This window comes from Pinus tabuliformis, chromosome 2_1, assembly GCF_031772625.1.
Source record: "Pinus tabuliformis cultivar Carrire ecotype Pingquan chromosome 2_1, CPIR1, whole genome shotgun sequence".
NCBI classification, from domain to species: Eukaryota; Viridiplantae; Streptophyta; class Pinopsida; order Pinales; family Pinaceae; genus Pinus; species Pinus tabuliformis.
The window spans coordinates 342,981,413-343,007,488 of record NC_142299.1 but is presented as its reverse complement, the minus strand read 5'-3'; the positions used below and the strand labels follow the sequence as shown (position 1 = coordinate 343,007,488).

Below are 26,076 nucleotides of genomic sequence, written 5' to 3'. Positions count from 1 at the left end.
ACCCAATTACATAATGAAGAACCATACCTTAGAGTTTGGAAGGACCACCTTCAAACAGGCGATCATAATAGATGGGCGAGGGCACATAATGGCTGGCTTAGGTGGCGAATAATATTGGCACATCGAGCTATCCGGTGGCTACAAGGGGCTGCTAGCTGCAACCTAAAGACAAATCAAGGAGAAAAATTCTCCTATAGGGGTCACCCACTAGAAGTGGTTAACAATGCGCTAGAGAGGAGGGTGGTAACGCTGAGCAAGTAAGCATATTTGGCGTTCAACCATTGTGCTAATAGACAACAATATTGCCTTGTGGCACCTACGATTTTGGTTGTATAATATGTTTAAATATGCTTAGATCCCTGTTACAAAAAGAATTATTTCTCTTATGGTAAGATTGATTGCACTATTCCTAGTAGAATTACATCTAGTTTGAAAATTTATATATTCTGAGTTATAACATGGAATATAAATGGAGTGGAATTAATTTGGATAGCAAGTTCATGCTTTCAACTCTCTAGTTTAACTTTTGTTAGAATTCTAATAGTTTATTGTGTATCTATTGTAGATGGTTGATTGTGGTGAGCACAAATACATGAAATACAATATGGATTATCCCCCTTTATATAATGAAACTTAAAGACAGGTATGTTTCATATTATGGTTGATTATTACATTCAACTCTCCAGTTTAACTTATATAATGATTCTGATACCTTATTATGTATTTGTTGGAGATGGCTTTTTCTAGTGAGCACGTGTAATTGGAATTCAAAATGGAGTGTCTATCGTTATGTAACAAACTCTAGAGGAGGTATGTTTCCTATTATGAATAATTATTGGTTTTGAAATATGCTTATTATTACTATATGTGTTTGTATTTTAACCTTGTTCATCCATTTATTTATTTTTATTTTATTTTATTTTATCAGAGAAGGAGAGGACATTGCAGTAGAGATAATGCGCAAGGGGGGAGTTTGCAATTTTTTATTTGTTGTTGTCTACATGTTTTGTTTTTGTTGAGTTTGAGAAATGGGAATGCTTTGTGTTGTACTCGTTTTTTCGTTTCTTGTAATTTGGTCCTGGTTTCATTTGCAGGGAATGAACGAAAGATATGAGATAAAGGTTATTATTCATAAAGAAGGTGAATCACCTTAATGATACACAATGCACTTCATTAACAATTATCTTTTGCTCATATGTGATCCCATTTGCTTGCTTTTCAATTTATTATATGTTTTATATGAGGTATCATACTTAATTATATTGATCTGCTTTGTGTAGTGAACGACAACAGTTGTAAAGTTTATGAAAGTCAAGTGGCGAAGATACCATAGACATGCTACAAACACAACACAAATGATTGGTAAGCCATATTTTTTTCCTACATAATAATTATTGTGCTTCAATCCACCAAAATATTTGTTGTTTGCACAACAATTGATTCTTTTGTCATGGCTTCAAGGTACCGTTCAACCAATCAACCATCATGCTAACACACAACACTACTGCCTTGTGGACCCTAGTGTTTGGGGTGTTCAATATGCTTATATATACTTGGATTCCTTTTCCGAAAAAAATTACTTCTTATGAAAACATTGTTTGTATTATTCCTAGTAGAAGTACATCTAGTTTAGAAAATTTATATCTTTTTGAGATAAGGTGGGTAATATAACTAGACTTGAACTAGGTTACATGACAATTTCATTCCTTCGAAATCTCTAGTTAAACATTTATTAGAAATCAAATACTTTTTTTTTGTATCTATCGCAGATGGCTTCTTCCAGTGACCATCAATACATGAAATACAAAATGGACTCCACTCTTCTATACAACAATCTCAAAGAAAGGTGTGTTTGTTATTACAATTAATTATTGCGTTTGACTCTCTAGTTTAATTTATATAACAATTCTAATATCTTATTTTGTACCTGTTGTAGATGGCTTGTTCTAATGAGCACGAGCAAGTGGAATACAAAAGAGAGTGTCCATCATTATAAAACAAACTCCAGGGGAGTTGTGTTTGCTATTCTGAATAATTATTTATTTTGAAATATACTTACCATTATTATTTTTGTGTATTTTAACCTTATTCAACCCATGTTTTTTCCTTTGAACACAGGAGAGCACATTGGAGGCGATATGATGTGCAGAAGGATGTTTGCAATTCTTTCTTTGTTCTTTTCTGGATGTTTTGTTGAGTTGAGTTTGAGCATGGCCATGCTTTGTGTTGTACTCATTTTACTTTAGTTTTTTTTCTCGGTTTTTGTAGTTTGATCTTGGCTTCGTTTGTTGGATGTGTTTTACTTGGTTTCCTTTGCTTTGTTTTTTTTTCATGTTTTTTGTAGTTTGGCCTTGGTTTCGTTTGTTAGACATGAAAAGGAAACAAAGGAAGCGGGCAGAGAAAATTGAGGCTATTGTTCATAAATGAAGGTGAGTCAACATAGCTATATGTAGTGCACTTCAGTTAAAAGTATATTTTGGTAATTTGTTGCTCCATTTGTTTGCAATTAAATTTATTATCTGTTTTATCTATGCACTTTTAATCACATATATTGATCTTCTTTATATAGTGAACAATTGCAATTGTATAGTCTGCAAAGGTCAAGTGATGAAGATGCACAAGACATTCTACAAACATGGCACACTTGATGGGTGAGGCATACTTTTCTCCTACAAAATACTATTGTCCTATAATACACTGAAATGTTTGTTGTTTGCACAATGATTTATCATTTTGTCATGGTTTCAAGGTAGTATGATCTTATTCATGGGTGTCAGATTCAAGTTTTTTCCCTAGAACATTGATATGAAAGAAATGAAAAAGTTATACTAGGGTTCAAATATTCAGGGCTTATTGTTCATTATTGTCGCTACTATAATATCCGTGACGAGAGGGTAGGTATTTGCATTGGTAATTTATCGCTTTGTATCTTTGTTATTTAAGCTCCTGCGGTATATTTGTGATCTCATATATAATAGTACTTTGTCTAGTGACTGATTACAACTGTAGTGTCTGGGAGGGACAAATGGAGAAGATACCTTAGGCAAGAGCACAACGAATGAGTGGGTTATGTTGTTTTCCAACACAACAATGTTATTATTATTCGCTTGCTTGATATTTTATCCTTCTAGCATGGTTCTTAGGTAGTAGCACTCAATAAGTGTTTTGACATATACATCAAAAGTTATGTTTAAATTTATATGCTTTCTTACTGCACATCACATGCACAACCCCACAATTCGTGCATGTTGCCACCCAATCTAGCAGAGGCCCTAGGAGGGGTGTATAAGGGACAACCTCTAGACCAAATGACAACAATGGGACAAAGACCCACTGTCACATCAGTTAGTGTCCCCTTCGCTTTTTGGAATTTCACCAATGGGAGGAGTCCCGATATAAAGGAAATCACTTGAATGATAGGTTCAATGGCAAGGTATGAGGTGATTTCCAAGCCCCATTCAAAGGGGAGACTCAAATAATGGGTCAATGCTTGAAAAAGATTAATGGCTCTCCAAGAAAGGCTTATGAGGAGACCTAGACCTAGGGGAAGATGTTATTGAATTGCAAGGGATACTCCTAGACCTAAGGCTTCCTAAGGAGGCAAGACCTCTCTAAGGGCTTGGTAGGATGATTAACACAGAAGCCTTAAAACCAATATAGAGACCTAGGAGAATCCAAGGGAGGCCTAGGTCTAGTAGATGATCTTCGATGAGATATCTAGTTCAAGCAAGGATGAGAAAGGCCCAAAGAATGGTTAACTTCATTTGAGTTTTCAAGAGCAAGTGACCTTTGGAATGCCGCTAACCAAAGAAGTTTAAGGGTAGAATTGCCGTTGGAGCTAGGACTTGAGATTTCTCTCAAACTAGCCACGAGAATTGCTTCAAATTTTGAGGACAACGAGAGGAAACCACAATGCAATAGCCTACCAACTTGCTCGTCAAGGTGACCTATCTTATGCAATTCACACTAGTCCTAGTTGACCTTCTATGGCTAGGGCATAATTTTGAAAAGGTGAAAGAAAGAGGTTTGAGGTTTATCACCTAGGAATGAGACCCAGTGCCTTGTCAATTGGGAGAAATGGAGTCAATATTTCCTTTGATTTAAGTTCTTTGCTCTATCAAGGAGATCGACGTAGCTCTTTGCTAACCCGAAGAAGCAGCAACTCGGCTACAATAGGTATTTATACTTCACTTGGCAAGGATTGATGGGAATTCGAGGATGCAATATGCAATACAAGCCTCTAGGAACATTCATTCACATCATCTATGAGTAATGCATGCAATACTTCAATAATCTTAGTGTTTTTCATGAATTCTCATTAAATTAGGGCGCATACAAGATCATGACTATATATTCCATGTATTAGACATGTAACAATGTAAAATATAACATCAAAATAACACTTGCAAGATAATGCGAGTATATCCATCCATCAAACTTGCAAATAAAAGCTCCAAGACAAGATAGCGAAAATCCCAAACATCAAAATTCATCAATAACATCGAATTTTGTCCATCAATTGCAAGTCCGAATTCTTTTACAAGGGAAAATCTCAATCCAAATTATGATGATTTGCAAAATGAGGCTCTCCTTTAGTTTATATGAGCCTCTCACAAGTTTGAATGGACTAATTAGCGTGATGAAGCCCCTAAAAATGTTTTAATGTACAAAGTAACAATAACTTTCGTGACAAACCCACCAAATAGCTCAAATGTGTGAAGTAAGCCATCCTAATGAGGCGAAAATGATAAAATAATGGTCCAGAGGGTCGTTGGAAGGCCTAGATGAGTCCTTAATGTGCCATGACAAAGAGGAGGAAAGCCTTCCTAATGAGGACAAAATGATAAAATAATGGTGCAAAGTGTCGTTGGAAGGCCTAGATGAGTCCTCAATTTTCCATGACAAAGTGGAGGGCTGCAAAATGATGAGCAAGGGGATGGTCCCTTGATTTACAAGCAAACCATCTTGTGGTACTCGAAGGTGCCCCTTGGGCACAAGAAATGGTCTCATGGGTCTCCAACCGGATCAAACATGTCAATGCTCCATCAATAAGGACTATAATAATGACATGTGCCCTCCCCTATCTTTGCAGATGTGTGGCTGACTGGGCAACATGGTCCAAGTGCATCATCATCTCTGTATGATTAGGGCACAAACAAGCAATGTGTGGCATTGAAGAAGCCAATGGCGTGGAAATCAATGCTCTGTTGTAGTGGAGGCCCATGGCTCTCAATGCTCACCCTACAATTGGCATTATGACCCCGTGGAGGGCTTAGAACACCATATAGGGAGACCAAATCCAAATGGATGCCCACCTGCAATCCTGTATAAGATCGAATGCATATCCTCACCTTCCAGTACAACAATCCATTAGTGCAATTAAGTAAATAAGCTTGTTAATCAAGGGCAAAAGTGGACACTTCATGGTGGCATGCCCTTCCAAATGGGCTTTAGAGTGTACACGTGTTAGCAAACTCAACAAGAGAAGCTAATAAGGGACCCTATTAAGTAATTTCACCTCTAAGGAAGTAACAACTCCATGGTGCATTCGTCAAATGGCAGGTGTCATATGAATTGATGGTGGAATGGAGTGGGGCACCAGGGAAGGCTCCAAGCCACATGCCATGGTAAAAGGGTAGCTATAACGAGGGAAGCCTACACATTGGGTGCATAGATGTAGGGGGGAGAAATCATGGTATATGAGTTACCTAGACCTTTGTTTTTCCACGCTTCACCATATGCCTTTTGCCTTTTATTGGTTTTTCTTTCTATTAACTGCTCGGAGCTCCCTAGGATGAGACCAATTTGTGTATGATAATGAAGTGAATACCCCCTTAAGGTTGGGAAGTTCATCGTCCACCAGGGGTTGGGACAATCATGGGTTCCTTAATGAAGCAGGGGGCACACATAGGGGCCCTGGGAACCAAGGTAATGGCCATAATGATAGGGGGTAGAGCTGATGTTTAGCTTTTGCCCGCGCGCTAAATTTTATGTCGCGGCAATCTTTTTCATTTTGTGGTACATTTCTTGTTATAAGTGGCCAATTTATACTTTTAACATTTTTTTTAGCTGCATCAACCTTCGAGACATCGTTCCAGGCTTGACCCAAAGTGTGGAGAAGGGGAGGGGGAGGCTAGCACCTTTGGGCCTAATGGAGAAATGTGGACCCGGATGGGAAAAGTGTAAAAAGGGCTTATAATGCGCGGAGGGGAGTGATATATGTGGTATCGGGAAAACTGACCATGCAACCAAAAGCGGGGTTTCCCTTGTAGTGCCACCCCTAAAGGTAATAGCCAATAGAGGCGATCCCATGAGTCTAGGATACAAGATTAACCAGCAAGTTGGGACAAGGGAACAAGAGTATAATCCAAGCCCATTCTTTCCGAGGAGTGCCCCCACTAATCCATGTTGAAATGTGTTGACGAAAATCAAGCATAAACACCCAATTACATAATGAAGAGCCATACCTTAGAGGTTGAAAGGCCCACCTTCAAACATACGATCATAATAGAATGGCGACGACACATAATGGTTGGCTTAGGTGGCGGAGAATTCTAGCACATCGAGCTATCTGGTGGTTGCAAGGGGTTGTTAGCTACAACCTGAAGACAAATCAAGGAGAAAAATTCTTCTATAGGGGTCACACATTGGAAGTGGGTAACAGTGCCCTAGAGAGGAGGATTGTAAGGCTGAGCAGGCAAGCATATTTGTCGTTCAACCATTCAACCTTTGTGCTAATAGACAACGGTATTGCCTTGTGGCACCTACGATTTTGGTTGTTGACTATGTTTAGGTCCTTCTTACAAAAAGAATTATTTCTCTTATGGTAACATTGATTGCATTATTCCTAGTAGAATTACATCTAGTTTGAAAATTTACATATTCTGAGTTATAACATGGAATATAAATGGAGTGGAATTAATTTGGATAACAAGTTCATGCTTTCAACTCTCTAGTTTAACTTTTATTAGAATACTAATAGTTTATTGTGTATTTATTGTAGATGGTTGATTCTAGTGAGCACAAATACGTGAAATACAATATGGATTATCCCCCTTTATATAACGAAACTCAAAGACACGTATGTTTCATATTATGGTTGATTATTACATTCAACTCTCTAGTTTAACTTACATAATGATTCTGATACCTTATTATGTTTTTGTTGTAGATGGCTTGTTCTGGTGAGCATGACTAAGTGGAATACAAAATGGACTGTCTATCATTATGTAACAAACTCTAGAGGAGGTATGTTTCCTATTATGAATAATTATTGGTTTTGAAATATGCTTATCATTACTCTATGTGTTTGTATTTTAACCTTGTTCATCCATTTATTTATTTTTATTTTATTAGAGGAGAGGACACTATAGTAGAGACAATGCACAAGGGGGGAGTTTGCAATTTTTTGTTGTTGTTGTTGTCTACGTGTTTTGTTTTTGTTGAGTTTGAGAATGGGAATGCTTTGTGTTATGCTCGTTTTTTCATTTCTTGTAGTTTGGTCCTGGATTCATTTGCAGGGAGAGAAAGAAAGAGATGAGATAGAGGTTATTATTCATAAATGAAGGTGAATCACCTTAATGATACACAATGCACTTCATTAACAATTATCTTTTGCTCATTCATGACCCCATTTGCTTGCTTTTCAATTTATTATATGTTTTATATGTCGTATCATACTTAGCTATATTGATATGATTTGTGTAGTGAATGGCAACAGTTGTAAAGTTTATGAAGGTCAAGTGGTGAAATATCATAGATATGCTACAAACACAGCACAAACAATAGGTAAGCCATATTTCTTTCCTACATAATAATTATTGTGCTTTAATGCACCAAAATATTTGTTGTTGTACAACAATTGATTCTTTTGTCATGGCTTCAAGGTACCCTTCAACCAATCAACCATCATGCTAACACACAACACTACCGCCTTGTGGACCCTAGTATTTGTGGTGTTCAATATGTTTATAGATGCCTAGATTCCTTTTCTGAAAAGGTTACTTCTTATGAAAACATTGTTTGTATTATTCCTAGTAGAAGTACATCTAGTTTAGAAAAATTATATCTTTTTGAGATAAGGTGGGGAATATAACTAGACTTGAACTAGGTTACATGACAATTTCATTCCTTCAATTTATTATATGTTTTATATGTGGTATCATACTTAACTATATTGATATGATTTGTGTAGTGAATGGCAACAGTTGTAAAGTTTATGAAGGTCAAGTGGTGAAGATATCATAGACATGCTACAAACACGACACAAACGAGAGGTAAGCCATATTTCTTTCCTACATAATAATTATTGTGCTTTAATGCACCAAAATATTTGTTGTTTGTACAACAATTGATTCTTTTGTCATGTCTTCAAGGTACCCTTCAACCAATCAACCATCATGCTAACACACAACACTACCGCCTTGTGGACCCTAGTATTTGTGGTGTTGAATATGTTTATATATGCCTAGATTCATTTTCTGAAAAAGATTACTTCTTATGAAAACATTGTATTATTCCTAGTAGAAGTACATCTAGTTTAGAAAAATTATATCTTTTTGAGATAAGGTGGGGAATATAACTAGACTTGAACTAGGTTACATGACAATTTCATTCCTTCAAAATCTCTAGTTAAACATTTATTAGAAATCAAAAACTTTTTTGTGTATCTATTGCAGATGGCTTCTTCCAGTGAGCATGAATACATCAAATACAAAATGGACTCTCGCCTTCTATATAACAATCTCAAAGAAAGGTGTGCTTGTTATTACGATTAATTATTGCGTTTGACTCTCTAGTTTAATTTATATAACAATTCTAATATCTTATTTTGTACCTGTTGTAGATGGCTTGTTCTAATGAGCACGGGCAAGTGGAATACAAAAGAGAGTGTCCATCATTATAAAACAAACTCTAGGGAAGTTGTGTTTCCTATTATGAATAATTACTTATTTTGAAATATTCTTACCATTACTATTTGTGTGTATTTTTACCTTATTCAACCCCTATTTTTTCCTTTGAACACAGGAGAGCACATTGGAGGAGATATGATGTGCAGAAGGGATGTTTGCAGTTCTTTCATTGTTCTTGTCTGGATGTTTTGTTGAGTTGAGTTTGAGCATGGCCATGCTTTGTGTTGTACTCATTTTTCTTTGTTTTTTTTTTTTGTCGATTTTTGTAGTTTGGTCTTGGCTTCCTTTGTTGGGTGTCTTTTGCATGCTTTCCTTTGTTTTGTTTTGTTTTTCATGCTTTTTGTAGTTTGGCCTTGATTTCATTTGTTAGACGTGGAAAAGGAAACAAAGGAAGCATACAGAGAAAACTGAGGTTATTGTTCGTAAATGAAGGTGAGTCAACATAGCTATATGCAATGCACTTTAGTTAAAAGTATCTTTTGCTAATTCGTGGTACCATTTGTTAGCTATTATATTTATTATTTGTTTTATCTATGCTCTTATAATCACATATATTGATCTTCTTTATATAGTGAACAACTGCAATTGTACAGTCTACAAAGGTCAAGTTGTGAAGATGCACTAGACATTCTACAAACGTGGCACACTTGATGGGTGAGGCATACTTTTCTCCTTCAAAATACTATTGTCCTTTAATACACTGAAATATTTGTTGTTCGCACTATATGATTTATCATTTTATTGATGGTTTCCAGGTATTCATGGTGTTAGATTCAAGTTTTTTCTCTAGATTTTCCCTATAACTTTGATATGAAAGAAATGAAAAAGTTATACTAGGGTTCAGATGTTCAGGGCTTATTGTTCATGATTTTCGTTGCTATAATATTAGTGACGGGAGGGTAGGTATGTGCATGGTTAATTTATTGCTCTGTATATTTGTTATTTAAGATCTTGTGGTGTATTTTTGATCTCATATATAATAGTAATTTGTGTAGTTACTGGTTTCAATGTAGTGTATGGGACAGTCAAATGGAGAAGATACCTTAGGCAGTGTAGATGGAGCACAACAGAGGAGTGAGTTATGTTGTTTTCCAACACAATAGTGCTATTAATATTCACTTGCTTGATGTTTTCTCCTTCTAGCATGGTTCTTAAGTACTAGAACTCAATTACTGGTTTGACATATACATCAAAAGTTATGTTTAAATTTATATGCTTTCTTACTACACATGACATGCAAACCCCCACACAACGTTCCTGTGGCCACACAATCTAGTAGAGGTCCTAGGAGGGGTATTTAAGGGATAACCACTAGACCAAATGAGAACCATAAAACAAATACCCACTGTCACCTAAGTTAGTGTCCCCTGCTCTTTCTGGACTTTCACCAATGGGAGGAGTCTCGATATAAAGGAAATCACTTGAATGATAGGGTCAGTGGCAAGGTATGATGTGATTTCCAAGCCCCATTCAAAGGAGAGACTCAAATAATGTTTCAAGGATTTGAAAAGATTAATGGCTCTCCAAGAAAGGCTTATGAGGAGACCTAGACCTAGGAGAGGATGTTATTCAATTGCAAGGGATACTCCTAGACCTAAGGCTTCCTAAGGAGGCAAGACCTCTCTAAGGGCTTGGTAGGATGATTAATAGTCAAGGTTTAGAAACCAATTACAGAGACCTAGGAGAATCCAAACGAGGCCTAGGACTAGTGGATGATTTTCAATGAGATATCTTGCTCAAGCAAGGATAAGAAAGGCCCAAAGAATGATTAACTTGCTTTGAGATTCAAGAGCAAATGACCTTTGGAATGTCGCTAACCAAAGAAATTTAAGGCTAGAATTGCCTTCAGAGCTAGGCCCTGAGATTTATCTCTTAACTAGCCATGGGAATTGCTTCGAATTTTGATGGCAACTAGAGGAAACCACAGCGCAGTAACCTACCAACTTGCTCCTCAGGGTGACCTCTCTAATGCAATTCGCATTAGGCCTTAGTTGACCTTCTAAGGTTAGGGTAGAAATTTGAAAAACGCAAAAGAAAGAGGTTTGAGGTTGATCACCTAGGAATGGGACCCAATGCCTTGTCAATTGGGAGAAATGGAGTCAAGATTTCCTTTGATTTAAGGTCTTCGCTCTATCAAGGAGATCTATGCAGCTCTTTGCTAACTCTAAGAAGCAGCAACTCGACTACAATAGGTATTTATACTTCGCTTGGCAAGGATTGATGGTTATTCTAGCATGCAATATGCAATACAAGCCTCTAGGAACATTCATTCACATCATCTATGAATAATGCATGCAATACTTCAATAATCTTAGCCTTTTTCATGAATTCACATTAAATTGGGGCACATACAAGATCAGGACAGTATATTCCATACATTAGACATGTAACAATGTAAAATATAACATCAAAATAGCACTTGCAAGATAATGCAAGTATATCCATCCATCATAACTACAAATAGAAGCTCCAAGACAAGATAGTGAAAATCCCAAACATCAAAATGCATCAATAACATCCAATTCATCTATCAATTGCAAGTCCGAATTCTTTTATAAGGGAAAATCTCAATCCAAATGATGATGATTTAGAAAATTGGGCTCTCCTTCAATTTATATGAGCCTCTCAGAAGTTTGAATGGACTAATTAGCCTAATGAAGCCCCTAAAAATGTTTTAATGTGCAAAGTAACAATAACTTTGGTGAAAAGCCCATGAAATAGCTGAAAATTTGTGAAATAAGCCTTCTTAATGAGGCCAAAATGATAAAATGATGGTGCTAAGGGCCGTTTCAAGGCCTATATGAGTCCTCAATGTGCCATGAAAAGTGGAGGGCTCCAAAATGATGATCAAGGGGTTGGCAACTAGAGGAAACCACAGCGCAGTAACCTACCAACTTGCTCCTCAGGGTGACCTCTCTAATGCAATTCGCACTAGGCCCTAGTTGACCTTCTAAGGTTAGGGTAGAAATTTGAAAAACGCGAAAGAAAGAGGTTTGAGGTTGATCACCTAGGAATGAGACCCAATGCCTTGTCAATTGGGAGAAATGGAGTCAAGATTTCCTTTGATTTAAGGTCTTCGCTCCATCAAGGAGATCTATGCAGCTCTTTGCTAACTCTAAGAAGCAGCAACTCGACTACAATAGGTATTTATACTTCGCTTGGCAAGGATTGATGGTTATTCTAGCATGCAATATGCAATACAAGCCTCTAGGAACATTCATTCACATCATCTATGAATAATGCATGCAATACTTCAATAATCTTAGCCTTTTTCATGAATTCACATTAAATTGGGGCACATACAAGATCAGGACAGTATATTCCATACATTAGACATGTAACAATGTAAAATATAATATCAAAATAACACTTGCAAGATAATGCGAGTATATCCATTCATCAAACTTGCAAATAAAAGCTCCAAGACAAGATAACGAAAATCCCAAACATCAAAATGCATCAATAACATCCAATTTTGTCCATCAATTGCAAGTTCGAATTCTTTTAGAAGAGAAAATTTCAATCCAAATTATGATGATTTGCAAAATGAGGCTTTCCTTTAATTTATATGATCCTCTCACAAGTTTGAATGGACTAATTAGCCTAATGAAGCCCCTAAAAATGTTTTGATGTGCAAAGTAACAATAACTTTGGTGACAAGCCCACCAAATAGGTCAAATGTGTGAAATAAGCCTTCCCAATGAGGCCAAAATGATAAAATAATCATGCAAAGGGTCGTTGGAAGGCCTAGATGAGTCCTCAATGTGCCATGACAAAGAGGAGGAAAGCCTACCTAATGAGGACAAAATGATAAAATAATGGTGCAAAGTGTCGTTGGAAGGCCTAGATGAGTCCTCAATGTGCCATGACAAAGAGGGCTCCAAAATGATGATCAAGGGGATGACCCCTTGATTTCCAAGCAAAACATCTTGTAGTACTCGAAGGTGCCTCTTAGGCACAAGAAATGGTCTCATGGGTCTCCAACTGGATCAAACATGTCAATGCTCCATCAGTAAGGACTATAATGATGACATGTGTTCTCCCCTGTCTCTTCAGATGAGACAAAACCCCATCTGGGCCTTGGATCAACTGCCAAGGGTTAGGTGCAAATGTGTGGATGACTGGGTAACATGGTCCAAGTGCATCATCATCTCTGTATGACTGGGGCACAAACAAGCAATGTGTGGCACTGAAGAAGCCCACGACGTGGAAATATATGCTTTGTTCTAGTGGAGGCCCATGACTCTCAATGCTCACCCTACAAGTGCCATTATGACCCTGTGGAGGGCTTAGAACATATAGGGAGACGAACTCCAAATGGATGCCCACCTGCAATCATGTATAATATCCAATGTGTATCCTCACCTTATAGTACATCAATCCATTAGTGCAATTGACTAAATAAGCTTGTTAATCAAGGGAAAAACTGGACACTTCATGGTGGTATGCCTTCGAAATGAGCTTTAGACTGTACACGTGTTAGCAAACTCAACAAGAGAGGTTAATAAGGGACCCTATTAAGTAGTTTCACCTCTAAGGAAGTAACAACTCCATGGTGCATCCATAAAATGACAGGTGTCATATGAAATGATGGTGGAATGGAGTGGGGCAACAGGGAAGGCTCCAAGCCACATGCCATGGTACAAGGGTAGCTATAATGGGGGAAGCCTACACATTGGGTGTATAGATGTAGGAGGGAGAAATCATGGTATATGAGTTACCCCGACCTTTGTTTTTCCACCCTTCTTCATATGCCTTTTGCCTTTTATTGGTTTTACTTTCTATTAATTGCTCGAAGCACCCTGGGATGAGACCAGTTTATGTATGATAAAGAAGTGAATACCCCCTTAAGGTTGGGAAGTTCATTGCCCACCAGTGGTTGTGACAATCATGGGTTCCTTAATGCTGCGGGGGGCACACATAGGGGGCTTAGGAACCAAGGTGACGACCATAATGATAGGGGTAGATGTCATGTTTAGCTTTTGTCCGCACGCAAAATTTTGTCATAGCGATCTTTTGCATTTTGTGGTACATTTCCTGTTATAAGTAGCCAATATATACTTTTAACATTATTTTTATCAGCATCAATCTTCGGGACATCGTTCCAGGCCCAATCGAAAGTGTGGACAAGGCGTGGGGGAGGCTAGCACCTTGTGGGCCTAATGGAGAAATGTGGACCCGAATGGGAAAACTGTAAAAAGGGGTTATAATGCACCGAGGGGAGTGATATATGTGGTATCGGGAAAACAAACCCTGCAACCAGAAGCGGGGTCTCCCATGTAGTGCCACTCTTAAAGGTAATAGCCAATAGAGGCGATCCCACGGGTCTAGGCTACAAGATTAACCACCAAGTTGGGACAAGGGAACAAGAGTATAATCCAAGTCCATTCTTTTCGTCGAATCCCCCCACTAATCCATGTTGAAATGTGTCCAAGAAAATCAAGCATAAACACCCAATTACATAATGAAGAGCCATACCTTAGAGGTTGGAAGGCCCACCTTCAAACATATCCACCTTCAAACATACAATCATAATAGATGAGCGAGGGCACATAATGGCTGGCTTAGCTGGCAGAGAATTCTGGCACATTGAGCTATCCGGTGGCTGCTAGCTGCAACCAGAAGACAAATCAAGGAGACAAATTCTCCTATAGGGGTCACCCACTGGAAGTGGGTAACAGTGCCCTAGAGAGGAGGATGGTAACGTTTAGCAAGCAAGCATATTTGGCGTTCAGCCATTCAACCATTGTGCTAATAGACAACAGTATTGCCTTGTGGGACATACGATTTTGGTTGTTGAATATGTTTAAATATGCTTAGGGCCCTCTTACAAAAAGAATTATTTCTCTTATGGTAACATTCATTGCATTATTCCTAGTAGAATTATATCTAGTTTAGAAAATTTATATATTTTTATATATAACATGGAATATAAAAGGAGTGGAATTAATTTGGATAACAAGTTCATGCTTTCAACTCTCTAGTTTAACTTTTATTAGAATTCTAATAGTTTATCGTGTAGCTATTGTAGATGGTTGATTCTGGTGAGCGCAAATACGTGAAATACAATATGGATTATCCCCCTTTATATAACGAAACTCAAAGACAGGTATGTTCCATATTATGGTTGATTGTTACATTCAGCTCTCTAGTTTAACTTATGTAATGATTATGATACGTTATTTTGTATTTGTTGTAGATGGCTTTTTCTGGTCAGCACGACTAATTGGAATACAAAATGGACCGTCTATTGTTATGTAACAAACTCTAGAAGAGGTATGTTTCCTATTATGAATAATTATTGGTTTTGAAATATGCTTATCATTACTATATTTCTATGTATTTTAACCTTATTCATCCATTTATTTATTTTTATTTTATTTTATTTTATCAGAGGAGGAGAGGACAATGGAGTAGAGATAATGCGCAAGGGGGGAGTTTGCAATTTTTTGTTTGTTATCTACATGTTTTGTTTTTGTTGAGTTTGAGAACGAGAATGCTTTGTGTTGTACTCATTTTTTCATTTCTTGTAGTTTGGTCCTGGTTTCATTTGCAGGGACAGAATGAAAGAGATGAGATAGAGGTTATTATTCATAAATGAAGGTGAATCACCTTAATAATACACAATGCACTTCATTAACAATTATCTTTTGCTCATTCGTGATCTCATTTGCTTGCTTTTCAATTTATTATATGTTTTATATGTGGTATCATACTTAACTATATTGATCTGCTTTGTGTAGTGAACGACAATAGTTGTAAAGTTTATGAAGGTCAAGTGGTGAAGATACAATAGACATGCTACGATCGCAACACAAACGATCGGTAAGCCATATTTTTTTCCTACATGATAATTAGTGTGCTTTAGTCCACCAAAGTATTTGTTGTTTGCAAAACAATTGATTCTTTTGTCATGGCTTCAAAGTACCCTTCAACCAATCAACCATCGTGCTAACACACAACACTACCGCCTTGTGGACCCTGGTATTTGGGGTGTTCAATATGTTTATATATGCGTAGATTCCTTTTCTAAAAAAATTACTTCTTATGAAAACATTGTTTGTATTATTCCTAGTAGAAGTACATCTAGTTTAGAAAATTTATATCTTCTTGAGATACGGTGGGGAATATAACTAGACTTGAACTAGGTTACATGACAATTTCATTCCTTCAAAATCTCTAGTTAAACATTTATTAGAAATCGAATACTTTTTTGTGTATGTATTGCAGATGGCTTCTTCCAGTGAGCATGTATAGATGAAATACAAAATGGACTCTCCACTTCTATATAACAATCTCAAAGAAAGGTGTGCTTGTTATTACGATTAATTATTGCGTTTGACTCTCTAGTTTAATTTATATAACAATTATAATATCTTATTTTGTACCTGTTGTAGATGGCTTGTTCTAATGAGCACGTGCAAATGGAATACAAAAGAGAGTGCCCATCATTATGAAACAAACTCTAGGGGAGTTGTGTTTCCTATTATGAATAATTATTTATTTTGAAATATACTTACCGTTACTATTTGTGTGTATTTTAACGTTATTCAACCCATGTTTTTTTCTTTGAACAGAGGAGAGCACATTGGAGGAGATATGATGTGCAGAAGGGATGTTTGCAATTCTTTCTTTGTTCTTTTCTGGATGTTTTGTTGAGTTGAGTTTGAGCATGGCCATGCTTTGTGTTGTACTCATTTCCTTCGTTTTTCTTTGGTTTGTTTTCTCGGTTTTTGTAGTTTGGTCTTGGCTTCGATTGTTGGATGTTTTTTACTTGCTTTCCTTTGCTTTGTCTTTTTTTTTGTATGTTTTTTGTAGTTTTGCCTTGGTTTTGTTTGTTAGATGTGGAAAAGGAAACAAAGGAAGCAGAAAGAAAAAATTGAGGTTATTGTTCATAAATGAAGGTGAGTCACCATAGCTATATGTAGTGCACTTCAGTTAAAAGTATATTTTGCTAATTTGTAGCTGCATTTGTTTGCAATTAAATTTATTATCTGTTTTATCTATGCACTTTTAATCACGTATTGATCTTCTTTATATAGTGAACAATTGCAATTTTACAGTCTACAAAGGTCAAGTGGTGAAGATGCACTAGACATTCTACAAGCATGGCACACTTGATGGGTGAGGCATACTTTTCTCCTACAAAATACTATTGGCTTGCAATACACTGAAATGTTTGTTGTTTGCACTATGCTTTATCATTTTGTCATGGTTTCAAGGTAGCATGATCTTATTCATGGGTGTCAGATTCAAGATTTTTCCCTAGAACATTGATATGAAAGAAATGAAAAAGTTATACTAGGGATCATATGTTCAGGGTTATTATTCATCATTGTCGCTACTATAACATTCGTGATGGGAGGGTAGGTATGTGCATGATTAATTTATCACTTAGTGTCTTTGTTATTTATGTTCATGTGGTATATTTGTGATCTCATATAAAATAGTACTTTGTCTAGTGACTGATTACAACTGTAGTGTCTGGGAGGGTCAAATGGAGAAGATACCTTAGGTAAGAGCAGAACGAATGAGTGAGTTATGTTGTTTTCCATCACAATAATGTTATTATTATTCGCTTGCTTGATGTTTTATCGTTCTAGCATGGTTCTTAGGTAGTAGTACTCAATTAGTGTTTTGACATATACATCAAAAGTTATGTTTAAATTTATATGCTTTCTTACTGCACATCACATGCACAACCCCACAATATGTGCCTGTTGCCACACAATCTAGCAGAAGCCCTAGGAGTGGTGTCCAAGGGACAACCTCTAGACCAATTGACAACAATGGGATAAAGACCCACTGTCACCTCAGTCAGTATTCCCTACGCTTTATGGACTTTCACCAATGGGAGGAGTCCCAATATAAAGGAAATCACTTGAATGATGGGTCAATGGCAAGGTATGATGTGATTTCCAAGCCCCATTCAAAGGAGAGACTCAAATAATGGTTCAATGCTTGAAAAATATTAATGGATCTCCATGAAAGGCTTATGAGGAGACCTAGACCTAGGGGAAGATGTTATTCAATTGCAAGGGATACTCCTAGACCTAAGGCTTCCTAAGGACGCAACACACAAAGTTTAGAAACCAATATAGAAACCTAGAAGAATCCAAGCGAGGCCTAGGGCTAGTTGATGATCTTCGATGAGATATCTATTTCAAGCAAGGATGAGAAAGGCTCAAAGAATGATTAACTTCCTTTGAGTTTTCTAGAGCAAGTGACCTTTGGAACGCCACTAATCGAAGAAGTTTAAGGGTAGAATTGCCATTGGAGCTAGGACTTGAGATTTCTCTCAAACTAGCTGCGTGAATTTCCTTAAATTTTGAGGGCAACGAGAGGAAACCACGACGCAATAGCCTACCAACTTGCTCCTCAAGGTGACCTCTCTTATGCAGTTCGCACTAGGCCCTAGTTGACCTTCTATGATTAGGGCAAAAATTTGAAAAGGTGAAAGAAAGAGGTTTGAGGTTGATCACCTAGGAATGAGACCCAGTGCCTTGTCAACTGGGAGAAATGGAGTCAAGATTTCCTTTGATTTAAGGTCTTCGCTCTATCAAGGAGACCTACACAGCTCTTTGCTAAACCAAAGAAGCAACAACTCGGCTACAATAGGTATTTATACTTATGCAATACAAGCCTCTAGGGACATTCATTCACATCATCTATGGGTAATGCATGCAATACTTCAATAATCTTATCGTTTTTCATGAATTCGCATTAAATTAGGGCACATAGAAGATCATGACTATATATTCCATATATTAGACGCGTAACAATGTAAAATATAACATCAAAATAACACTTGATCCATCCATCAAACGTGCAAGTATATCCGAATTCTTTTGCAAGAGAAAATTTCAATCCAAATTATGATGATTTGCAAAATGAGGCTCTCCTTTAATTTATATGAGCCTCTCACAAGTTTGAATGGACTAATTAGCCTAATGAAGCCCTTAAAAACGTTTTGATGTGCAAAGTAACAATAGCTTTGGTGACAAGCGCACCAAATAGCTCAAATGTGTGAAATAAGCCTTCCTAATGAGGCCAAAATGATAAAATAATCGTGCAAAGGGTCGTTGGAAGGCCTAGATGAGTCCTCAATGTGCCATGACAAAGAGGAGGAAAGCTTTCCTAATGAGGACAAAATGATAAAATAATGGTGCAAATTGTCGTTGGAAGGTCTAGATGAGTCCTCAATGTGCCATGACTAAAAGGGCTCCAAAATGATGATTAAGGGAATGACCCCTTGATTTCCAAGCAAAACATCTTGTGGTACTCGAAGGTGCCTCTTGGGCACAAGAAATGGTCTCATGGGTCTCCAATTGGATCAAACATGTCAATGCTACATCAATAAGGGGTATAATGATGGCATGTGCCCTCCCCTGTCTCTTCAAATGAGACAAAACCCCATTTGGGGCTTGGATCAACTGCCAAGGGTTAGGTGCAAATGTGTGGCCGACTGGGCAACATGGTCCAGGTTTATCATCATCTCTGTATGACTGGGGAAGAAACAAGCAATGTGTGGCACTGAAGAAGTCCATGGCATGGAAATCAATGCTTTGTTCTAGTGGATGCCCATGGCTCTCAATGCTCACCCTACAAGTGACATTATGACTCCGTGGAGGGCTTAGAACACCATATAGGGAGACCAACTCCAAATGGATGCCCACCTGCAATCCTATATAAGATCCAATGCGTATCCTCACCTTCCAGTACAACAATCCAGTAGTGAAATTGAGTAAATAAGTTTGTTAATCAAGGGCAAAAGTGGACACTTCATGGTGGCATGCCCTTCCAAATGGGCTTTAGAGTGTAGATGTGTTAGCAAACTCAACAAGAGAGGTTAATAAGGGACGCTATTAAGTAGTTTCACCTCTAAGGAAGTAACAACTCCATGGTGCATCCGTCAAATGGCAGGTGTAGCTATAATGAGGGAAGCCTACACATTGGGTGCATTAATGTAGGAGGGAGAAATCATCGTAGATGAGCCCACGACGTGGAAATATATGCTTTGTTCTAGTGGAGGCCCATGACTCTCAATGCTCACCCTACAAGTGCCATTATAACCCTGTGGAGGGCTTAGAACATATAGGGAGACGAACTCCAAATGGATGCCCACCTTCAATCATGTATAATATCCAATGTGTATCCTCACCTTATAGTACATCAATCCATTAGTGCAATTGACTAAATAAGTGTTGGCGTTATGTTTCTGGTATGGCTATATGTTACAGATGTTGTACTTGATGGCAACTCCCATGACAAGGCTCTCCATTTATTGAAAAATTAAGAAGGACGCAGGAAATCAGTTCAGAAGGTGCGTACCTGCAGGTACACCATGCAGGGACCGCGTCCAGAGACGCAAGCCAGCCGTTCAGGAGGTGCGTCCACCCAGTGCACACATTTCAAGGCAGAGAAAAGCTCACGTGTGGGTTTCTTATGTTTTACTCTTGGTATTTAGCCGACGGTTTTGGGTTATTATGGTGTCGGCTCGTGGTATTGTTCCATGATTTTAGGAGGAGCTTGCCTATATAAAGCAAAGGAGATCATTTGGCTTGAGCATGTTTTTGGGTTGAATATCTTATGAGGGCTTGATCTGGTCTAGATCTAAACAAGGCGAATCTATTGATGGACCGAGATCTCTTGGCGCATGTTCAGATCTGTAGATCTGATTGTCTGGGTTACTTTTGAAGTCTTGAAATCATCTATGCTCGGAGGGACGCAGGTGCAGTAAGAGAAAAGTGCGTCCGTACGCAGGAGCGAAGCGTTTCAGGTGCGTCCGGGATGCAGGCGAGCAGTTGAGCAGGGTGCGTCCGGGACTCAGGCGAGCAGGGTGCGTCCGGGACTCAGGCTAGCAGTTGAGCAGGGTGAGTCCGGGACTCAGGCTAGCAGTTGAGCAGGGTGAGTCCGGGACTCAGGCTAGCAGTTGAGCAGGGTGCTTACTTCTCTTAAAATCTTTGTTTATCATTGTTGTGTTCTGGGTTTGGTCCTATTATTGTTGATCTGGTTACTACAGTTGATTGGGTGATTCTCTTACACTTGATGATCAATTGATGCTTATGGATCCAGTTTGAAAATTTTTGAAAAGTGGTCCTTGTATGAAAAGAAGTAGGGGGTTGTAGCTCCCTTCCAGGAGAGACTGGAAAACGAGAGAGAGTTGTAGCTCTCTGCAGGTTGCAGCCTGCGTACTGGTAAAGGACTGCACCAGTACAAAACCATTGTAAAAGGAGTTTCTAATTTGAAAGAAGATAGAGACATATTGCAGCAGGTGGTTTTCACCCACATTGGGTTTCCACCTTACATCTTGTGTTCTTTGGTGTGACTATCTGTTTTCTTTTGTTCATGCTCATTATTTTATGGTACTGACATGCAAAAATAATTCAAAGAACAAATAAAGAAGATTTATTAAAAGAATTATATAATACTGATTCACCCCCCCTCTCAGTATTATTTCCAACAATTGGTATCAGAGCAGGTCCTTCAGAGAAGCTTGATCGCTTGAAGGTAGATCGTTCATCATGAGCAACTACGAGAGAGAAGCATCAATCAGGCCACCGGTTTTTGATGGGACAAACTTCAATTATTGGAAGGTAAGAGTTACTGCCTATCTTCAATCTCTTGGTACAGAAGTTTGGGACATCGTAGAAACAGGCTACGCTTTTCCTTCAGCTACTCCTACAGATGCAGCCGAGAAAAAGAAGTATGAAACAAATGCGAAAGCAGTCAGTACTCTATTAGGATGTATATCTCAATCAGAATTCATGAAGGTAATGCACTATAAATCCGCAAAAGAGATATGGGACAAAATTGTCACGAGCTATGAAGGAGATGAACAGGTAAAGCGTGCTAAACTTCAAACTCTCAGAATTCAGTATGAGACTCTCAAAATGTATAATGATGAAAGTGTGGCTAACTATTTTCTTCGGGTAGATGAGGTTGTTAATTGTATGAAAAATTTGGGTGAGGAAATTAAAGAGGCTATTGTGGTTGAAAAGGTTCTAAGATCATTGTCTCCCAAGTTTGAATCTAAAGTATCTGCAATAGAAGAAAAGGAAAATCTACGAATTCTTACTATGTCTCAGCTACATGGAATTCTAACTGCTTATGAAATGAGAAAGGGAGGTCCATCAGATAGAAGAGAAGCTGCTTTCAAGGCATCAGGCAAAGGAGATTATTATGAAGCAAGCCGTGTCCCAGAAGAAGAGGAAGAAGAATCAAATTTTGTCAGAAATCTTCAAAGGGGTTCTGGAAGGTTCAGAGGTAAGTTACCTTTTAAATGCTTTGCTTGTGGAAGAGTAGGTCATTATGTTGCAAAATGTCCTTACAAGGATAAAGGAAAAGAACCTGCTAGATGGAATAAGAAACAGAATGCAAATAAGAAAAGCTACTACACTCATGAAGATAGTGATGGGCTATCAAACAGTGATGAAGATGAACAAGGTAATGAATATAAGTTGTTAATGGCATTTGAAGATGATGATTATATGGATGCTGTAGATGTGGATAACCTTTATGATGAAATTACTAGACTCAAGAGATGTATAGAAGAAAAGAACATGATCATTGATACTCTACAATTTCAAATTGATGAAAAGGAAAAACATCTTGAAAAATTAGAAGGTGAAATTGTTGGTCTTAGAAAAGAGATTGAGAAAACAAAAGCTATTAATCTCAAGTTTGTCAAAGGATCTGAAACTTTGGATGAGATTATCAGTGTGCAGCGGTCTCCACTAAACAAGACAGGTCTGGGCTATAATGGAGAAACTTCTCAAGCATCCACTTCAAAAAGTTATCTTGATGCAGCAAGAAGAAATGAGCAAAAGCACAATGAAGATCATCAGGTAAAGCAGGGACAAATTACAAACAGAAACTATCAGGGGCAATCCATCTTAAGGGTGAACAAAAGCTACAACCAGCCACAGGTAAAATCTTCTCAATTTGGTTCAAGAATAGATGACAATAGAAATTACAATCAATTGGCTGGTAGATTCGATAACCGCAGAAGTTTCTTCAATGGACAATGCTTTTCTTGCCATAACTTTGGTCACAAAGCAGCTCAATGTGTTGCATATAAAACGATCATGACTAGGGAAGCTCAAAAACAAAGAAGTATGACGGGGATTACAAAAAGGACCTATAACAATTTTTCGGTTCTTGAAAATGAAGTTGAATGTTCTATTTGCAATAACTTTGGTCATAAAGACTCTGAATGCAGGAGCAGGTTTCAGCGGAAAAAGGAACAAGCCTCAAGCACCAAAACATGGAGAATAAAGGAACCTCAAACAGAAAGATGTGGAATAGCATTTTATGCAGAGGGACAGGAAAATCTATGGTACATTGACAGTGGATGTTCGAAGCATATGACAGGTGATAAAGAAAAACTTGAGTCTTATTCTACTCTAGAAAAGGGAAAGAAAGTCTCTTTTGGAAATGATACTCCTGCAACTATAAAAGGAAAAGGCATTGCTCAGTTAAAAGAAAAGGTCAAGGCTGGAAATGTTTTGTATGTTGATGGATTGAAGCATAATCTTCTAAGTGTCAGCCAGATGTGTGATCAAAGAACCGAGGTTATATTCAGATCAAATGGATGTCTTGTTCGTGATCTTGATACAGGTAAAACAGTGATCAAAGGCAAAAGAACTCCAAATAATCTGTACATATTTGAAGAAGGACAACAACAATGCTATCTGAGCAAGGATGATGAGCACTGGTTATGGCATCGGAGGTTGGGACATCTAAGCTTTTCACAAATAAGGAAAGCATGCAAATATCAGGCAGTTCGTGATCTTCCAGATATCAAAATTCCTGACAACACCATATGCAAATCATGTCAGTTTGGAAAACAAACCAGAACTAACTTTCCAGAGAAGGAAGGATCAGCTAGCATGCCTCTTGAGCTAGTTCATACAGATACATGCGGTCCATTCAGGAAAAGAACACCTAGAGGAGAAGAATACTTGATATTATTCATTGACGATTTCTCCAGGTTTGTCTGGCTAGGACTTATGAAGCACAAAGATGAAGCATTCGAAAAATTCAAAGCCTTCAAAGCCTTGGTTGAAAATGAATCAGGTCACAAAATTAAGTGCCTCAGATCCGACAGAGGTGGGGAGTTTACCTCAAATGAATTTTTCGATTTCTGTGAAGAACATGGGATAAGAAGAGAATTCTCTACAGCTAGAACTCCTCAGCAAAATGGAGTTGTGGAAAGAATGAACATAACAGTCCAACAAATGGCTCGTGCTATGCTTGATGAATCAGGAACTCCCGCAACTTTCTGGGGTGAAGCTGCACATGCTGCGGTAGTTATTCTCAACAAAACAAATGTCTGGGTGAACAGCACTCAAACTCCTCATGAGCTCTGGAGTGGTAAGACTCCTTCGGTAAAGCACTTCAAAATCTTTGGGAGCAAATGCTATATCAAGAATACTGATGAGCAACTTGGCAAACTTGAACCTAGAGCAGATGAAGGCATTTTTCTTGGTTACTCTCCACATAGCAAAGCATACAAATGCTACAATAAAAGACTTGGCAGAATTGTTGACAGCATTGATGTAGTGGTTGATGAGAAGGGATACATTCCTAGGCAAGTACATCATGAAGACATCGAAGAAGATGAAGGCTACCCTCAAAGACAGAATGATGAAGAAGAAGAATCCCCAGAAGAACCTCAAGAAGAACCAGAGGAGCAGACAAGAATAGAAGAAAAGACTCCATCCAGATATGTTCAGAAGAATCATCCAGGATCTCAGATTATGGGGCAGAAAGAAGCAAGTGTACAAACAAGAAGAACAGTTGCAGAAGCTTCAAGCTATTTGGCATTACTCTCCTCTACTGAACCACAAAGTGTGAAAGAGGCATGCAAAGATGAATGTTGGGTGAAAGCAATGGATGAAGAACTTGAGCAAATCGAAAAGAACAACACTTGGGAGCTGGTTCCTAGACCAAAGGATAAGAATGTTATCGGAACAAAATGGGTCTTCAAAAACAAATTGAATGAAAATGGAGAAGTAATTAGAAACAAAGCCAGACTTGTTTGTAAAGGGTATGCGCAGCAAGAAGGAATAGACTTTGAAGAAACCTTTGCTCCTGTTGCAAGACTTGAGGCCATCCGAATGTTCCTTGCTCTCTCAAGTTTTCAAAACTTCAAAGTATTTCAAATGGACGTGAAATCAACCTTTCTGAATGGAGAGTTGGAAGAAGAAGTGTACATTGAACAGCCAGATGGGTTCATTCTTGGAAATGATCCAAATCTTGTATGCAGATTGAAAAAGGCTCTCTATGGTCTCAAACAAGCTCCAAGGGCTTGGTACTACCGTTTGGACAAATATCTTCATCAACAAGGTTTTTCAAAAGGATCAGCAGATATCAATCTTTATATAAAAGTTGAAAATGACAAATTGCTAATACTTGTTGTGTATGTAGATGACATTATTTTTGGGAGCAATGAAGAAGCGATGAGTCAAAGCTTTGCCTCGGTCATGCAGAAAGAATTTGAAATGTCTTTGCTAGGAGAACTGACATATTTCCTTGGTTTGCAAATCCAACAAAAAGAAGGAGGAATCTTTTTATCTCAAACCAAGTATCTCAAACAGATTTTGAAGAAATATGGTATGGAAGATGCAAAACCAGTATGTACACCCATGGTCACAGGATGTAGCCTCAGTGCAAATGATGAATCTGCAGCAGTACATCAACCAACCTACAGATCTATGATTGGAAGTCTACTTTATTTGACAGGTACCCGACCGGACATCATGCATGCAGTTGGAATAGTTGGAAGATTTCAGGCAAATCCGAAGGAGACTCATCTTCAGGCAGTGAAGAGAATTTTCAAATATCTTCAAGGGACTCAAAATTATGGCTTATGGTATCCTAGAGATACAGATCTTACACTTCATGCTTATACAGATGCAGATTGGGCCGGAAGCGTGGATGACAGGAAAAGCACAAGTGGTGGTGCGTTCTTTATGGGTTCCAGACTGGTATCTTGGTTCAGCAAGAAACAGAATTCGATTGCCTTGTCTACAGCTGAAGCGGAATATGTTGCTGCTGCATCTTGTTGCACTCAACTCCTTTGGATGATGCAGACTTTGCAGGATTTTCAAATCACTTGTACACCACCTATCCCCATCTTATGTGATAACACAAGTGCAAT

The 26,076-nt window shown here is 38.0% G+C and overlaps 1 long non-coding RNA gene across 1 annotated transcript in view; it reads left to right on the top strand.

Moving 5' to 3' along the window:
• The first annotated feature begins 731 nt into the window (after nucleotides 1-731).
• The window catches only part of LOC149200259 (uncharacterized), a 29,172-nt gene continuing 3,827 nt past the window's right edge, over nucleotides 732-26,076 (top strand). Inside the window, exons 1-20 of the long non-coding RNA XR_016253812.1 lie at nucleotides 732-810; nucleotides 929-1,140; nucleotides 1,281-1,362; nucleotides 1,770-1,846; nucleotides 1,937-2,429; nucleotides 2,570-2,651; nucleotides 7,172-7,248; nucleotides 7,521-7,567; nucleotides 7,708-7,788; nucleotides 8,195-8,276; nucleotides 8,679-8,755; nucleotides 8,846-9,344; nucleotides 9,485-9,566; nucleotides 14,935-15,021; nucleotides 15,112-15,188; nucleotides 15,307-15,515; nucleotides 15,656-15,737; nucleotides 16,143-16,219; nucleotides 16,310-16,816; nucleotides 16,955-17,036. This is a non-coding gene — a long non-coding RNA (uncharacterized LOC149200259). The remainder of the gene's footprint in view (nucleotides 811-928; nucleotides 1,141-1,280; nucleotides 1,363-1,769; nucleotides 1,847-1,936; nucleotides 2,430-2,569; nucleotides 2,652-7,171; nucleotides 7,249-7,520; nucleotides 7,568-7,707; nucleotides 7,789-8,194; nucleotides 8,277-8,678; nucleotides 8,756-8,845; nucleotides 9,345-9,484; nucleotides 9,567-14,934; nucleotides 15,022-15,111; nucleotides 15,189-15,306; nucleotides 15,516-15,655; nucleotides 15,738-16,142; nucleotides 16,220-16,309; nucleotides 16,817-16,954; nucleotides 17,037-26,076) is intronic.